Source organism: Lygodium microphyllum, chromosome 9 (assembly GCF_053477565.2).
Source record: "Lygodium microphyllum isolate KBCC chromosome 9, Lygodium_microphyllum_v1.1.10, whole genome shotgun sequence".
NCBI classification, from domain to species: Eukaryota; Viridiplantae; Streptophyta; class Polypodiopsida; order Schizaeales; family Lygodiaceae; genus Lygodium; species Lygodium microphyllum.
The window spans coordinates 9412878-9418144 of NC_141143.1; positions in this window are offsets into that span (position 1 = coordinate 9412878).

A 5267-nucleotide genomic window follows, 5' to 3' on the forward strand; every position below is an offset into this window, starting at 1 on the left:
GGTAGTGCTGGTCATATATGTTGATGACTTGATAATTACTGGAGATGATGACACGGGAATTCATCATGCAATGAAGATGCTGAAATCTGAATTTGACATGAAAGATCTAGGAGATCTGAGGTATTACTTGGGTATTGAGGTTGTACCGACTGAAAATGGTTTATGGCTGATGCAGAAGCACTATGCCATGGAAATGCTTAAGAAGTATGGCATGGCTGAATGCAAACCGTTGGATACACCTCTTGATCAGAATGTCAAGCTGGACATGAACACTGGGGCTGAAGTAGAGGATGTGACTATGTACAGGCAGTTGGTTGGCAGCTTGATTTACTTGACCATCACTAGGCCTGACTTGAGTTATGCTGTAGGGCTGATAAGCCAATTTATGCAGAAGCCAAGGAAGCCGCACTTGGATGCAATTAGACGCATCATGAGGTATGTTAAGTCCACTGTAGACTATGGGCTGTTCTATGTCAGAGATAAGCCCTTGACATTGATTGGATACACAGATGCGGATTGGGCAGGTTGCTCATATGACCGCAAATCTACAAGTGGATATGCATTTGGATTTGGTAGCGGCATGATTACTTGGAGCAGCAAGAAGCAACCTACGGTTGCTTTATCGAGTACTGAGGCAGAGTACAGGGGTGCTGCATTGGCAGCATGCAAGATTTCATGGCTGCTCAAGCTTATGGCTGATTTGGACATACAGGTAGATGCTCCAATGAAGCTACTATGTGATAATCTGAGTAGTGTACACCTGGCTATGAATCCAGTTTATCATGCCAGGATGAAACACATAGAGGTACACTACCATTTCATCAGAGAGATGGTTCTCACAGGACGCATTGATCCTATGCATGTAAAGACAGATGAACAGGTGGTGGATATCTTTACCAAATCCTTGGGTAAAGATAAGTTCTGTGGTTTTAGACAGCTGCTTGGAGTTCAAATGATGTCTTGAGCTTGAGGGGGAGTGTTAGAATATCAAGCTCATTTATGTGTGTTGACCGACATGAGCTCGACACAACTAGTCTAGCCATAGTAGTTAGGTACATTAAATAAGTCGGTGCCACTACTGGTGTGAATGGTCTTATGACCTTAGGCTGTACTTTGAATATACAGTGTTGAATGAATAATGATGTGAGTGAGAGGAAGCATGCTGCTTCACTCTGTCTTACATCTATCTGCCTCTATGAATTTGAACAAGAGCTAAGCGTAGTGACCCAAGGAGAACAGGACATTGGCCTCAAGTCTTGTCTTGGTACCCAAGAACCTACCAAGCCCTCGCGAAGCGACATTTAATCCTTTGTTAATACTCACTTTTATTTTTGCTCCAACCTTCCTTTATTCTTATTCATTTAGCTAGATGCTACCCCTAGGAAGACAAGGCATCGGCCCTGGGTCTGCGACTCATCCCTAGGAACCTACCAAGCCTTTGCAAGGCGATGAATGATTGCTCAAGGATTTTTCTTTTTCTTTTCTATTTTTAGAGGGGTTAAAGCCCCTTTTTACACACCTCTGTATATTCATATATTTTCTTTCATATATTTAGGGTCTTTCTTCTTTCTATCATCATTGTCAAGATTGTGGGAGAGAAGGAAGGAGTCTCGCTCGAAGCTTTCTCGCTTGCACAATGGGGGAAGACACACAGAGATGGAGGCTGAAAACGTTTTTCTCTTCTTAGTTGTGTGTAAGCCAAAAGAACTCAAGTACAAAGAGAAATAGAAGAACCCTAGATATAGGTCTCAAACCAAACTCAACTAACTAAAGTGGCATACTAACTGAGCCACGAACTAGAGTAGATAAGGATAGCTATCATGTGGCTATTATTCATGGACGGTGTACCAACCGCATCTGCAACTGACAAGTCGGTGACATAAATACACAATGGTCACCCTGGCGTATCACGAGTGGAGCTCGATATCTCAACACTCCCCCTCGAGCTCAATCCCAATTCCTGCACACCAAGCAGGTCTCTGAACTTGCACAGCTTCTCTGCGCCCAATGCCTTCATGAATATGTCAGCTACCTGATCCTCTGTGCTGACATAAACTAGATCAATAAGACCTAATAAAACCCTCTCTCGCACATAGTGATAATGCACCTCAATGTGCTTTGTTCTAGCATGATACCTTTCTCTGTTTTCTTCACATAAAGTGAGAAATCTGCCTTGGAAATCTGAAAGCCAATAGTGACAAGATACTGTCCTATCTTGTCAGACCATGCTCTAGGTGCTTGCTTCAATCCATACAAGGCTTTCTTCAACCTGCAAACAAACTCAGGATGAACAGCATGCACATAACCTGGTGGCTGCTCCATATAGACCTCTTCTTGCAAATCACCATGCAAGAAGGCATTCTTTACATCCATCTGATGTAAAGACCATCCCTTTGATGCAGCCAAAGCAATGACTGCTCTTACAGTTGCCATCCTTGCAACTGGACTGAATGTTTCTTCATAGTCAATGCCATATGTTTGTGCATACCCCTTGACTACTAATCTTGCCTTGTATCTGTTCACAAAACCATCTACATTGTGCTTCACCTTATAAACCCACTTACAGCCAATTGCATTCTTACCTTTAGGCAAAGGTACTAACTCCCATGTAGCATTTGCTTCCAAGGCATCCATTTCTTCATCCATGGCTTTCTCCCATTTTTCTTTTCCCATAGCTTGCTCAAAAGAAGTGGGTTCTGGTTCTTGTATCACCTTCACCATATATGCATAGTGAGTAGCTATAAATCCATCATATTTCAGCCTATCCACAGGATACCTAGTTCTCGTAGACCTGCGCAAAGTAGGTTCACTCCCAGGTGCTCTCAAAACATCCCTGGTCTTCCTTACTCCAGGTGTAACAATAGAAGGAATACCCAACTCATCATCAATGCTCTGTTCTGAGCCACTGGATTCACCATCCACATAAGAGTGACCTGCATTCACATCAAACATGGGCTGATCAACCTTCTCTTTTCCTTTTCATGATACCTACATACCACTATCTGCATTACTTTGAGAAGATTCTCTTGATCTCAATCTGCCTGTCCATGGCGAAGAATGTGAACCAATACTAGAGGACGCTCCAGGTCCACTAATATTTTGTGACTGCTGCTGTGAATTTTGTGCAGCATTACCATTTTGTGCATCTACATTATCAATCACATTTACTGGTTTATACCAGCTACTCATCTCATCAAAAACAACATCTCTGCTCACTGTAAACTTACGAGTAGAAGGGTTATAGCATCTATACCCTTTTTGCTGCAGAGAGTAACCAATAAAGATGCACTTCTCAGCTTTTGGATCCAACTTGGATCTCAACTCATCTGGCACATGTACATAGGCAATGCAACCAAAAATTTTCAAATGAGAAATATCTGGTTTCCTACCAGTATACCTCTCCTCTAGAGTCATCCCATGTATTGCTGCAGTGGGAGTCCTGTTCATTATATAGACTGCTGTAGCAACTGCTTCAGCCCAATAAAAATCTGGCAAGTCTTTTTCATTGAGCATGGCACGAGATACCTCTCCAATATGCATGTTTTTCCTTTCTGCAATTCCATTTTGTTGTGGGGTATAACTGTATGAATATTGCTGCTTTATGCCATGCTCCTGCAAGAACTTTGCAAACTCATTTGAGAGGTACTCTCCCCCTCCATCAGACCTTAGGCATTTTATTTGCAGACCTGTTTCTTTTTCAGCCATAGCTTTAAGGGTTTTGAAATGCCCAAAAACTTCACTTTTCTTTTTCATAAAATACACCCAAACTTTTCTGCTATAGTCATCAATAAACGTGACAAAATAATGACAGCCTCCAAGAGATGCAGCTTTAGTAGTCCACACATCAGAGTGGATTAATTCCAATGGCTTCTTACTCTCTTGAACATGTCTAGGAAATGGTTTCCTTGCCTGTTTTCCAAACTGACAGGCTTCACATACCTTATGCATTTCTGCAACCTTGAATTTTGGCAAACCTACAACAATATTTTGGGCCTGCATTGATTTAAGTCGCTGTACATTAACATGACCAATGCGTTTATGCCAGATATCAATATCTGCAACTACACCGGTCCCATGTGCAAACATTGCTGCACTTAATTCAGACATGTCTGCATCCAGTGTAAACATTCTGCCCTTCTTCTTTCCTTTTGCTATCAAGCGACCTTTATTTTTCATATCCTCAACAAAGCATCCATGAGGATTAAATCTGACCTGTAAGCCCTGCTCAACCATTTGACCGACAGAAACCAGATTCTTGGTGATATTCGGGACATGAAATACATCGGACAAGTATTTCTTTTTCCCATCCTGCATAGACAATGGAATTTTTCCAATCTGCACAATAGGATGTGCAGTATCATCACCAGTCTCCACAAATCCTGGTTTTTCCATTTCCCTTGCATCCTCCATCCATTCTGCATGACCTGTCATGTGGTTTGATGCACCTGAGTCAACATCCCATACATCATTTCTTTCTTCTGCACTTGTCACAGAATTGTTCATGTGCTGCACCATGAACAAATGCTCATTTCTGTCATCACCCTGTCTGCTAGAAGATGCATAGTTCCCTTGTTGTAGTTTTCCATTCATGATGTCATTCTGCTTTTTATAGCAGTCTTTAGCCATATGACCCACTTTACCACAATAGTAGCATTCAACATTACTGTTTGCATTTTGGGCTCTTTGCCATCCACCACAACCTCTTTGGCTCCCCCTGCCTCTAGAGTTACCACGTCCTCCTCCATAGGACTGGTTTTCTTGAGTTTGCTGCATACTCTGATTTCTACCACGGCCTCCAAATCGGCCTCCTCTACCTCTGCCTCTACCTCTTCCAGCATTTGAGTAGAAGACAGCTTCTTTTGAAGTTCCTCCTGAAGAAGATGCACCACCATTTCTCTGCTCCTCAGAAATTAGAAGAGCAATCAACTCCTCAAAATCAGGAAATCTTTCACGAACTGAAATGGATGTCCGAAACTGTGCATAATCCTTTCCTAGACCATTCAAGGTCACAAAAACTAAATCATCATCTTCCACTGGCGACCCAATGGAAGCAAGTGCATCTGCAATCTTCTTCACCTTCATGTGGTAGTCGTTGATGCTCATACTTTCTCTCTGCACATTATGCAACTCTTGCTTGAGCTGCATTTTCCTAGCTTGCGTATTTGTGCTATACATTTTTGACAAAGTATCCCATGCCTCCTTTGGCGTACTTGCATCCTGAATATGCACAATCATAGAGTCCGAAATACTGATAGACAGCCAGTACA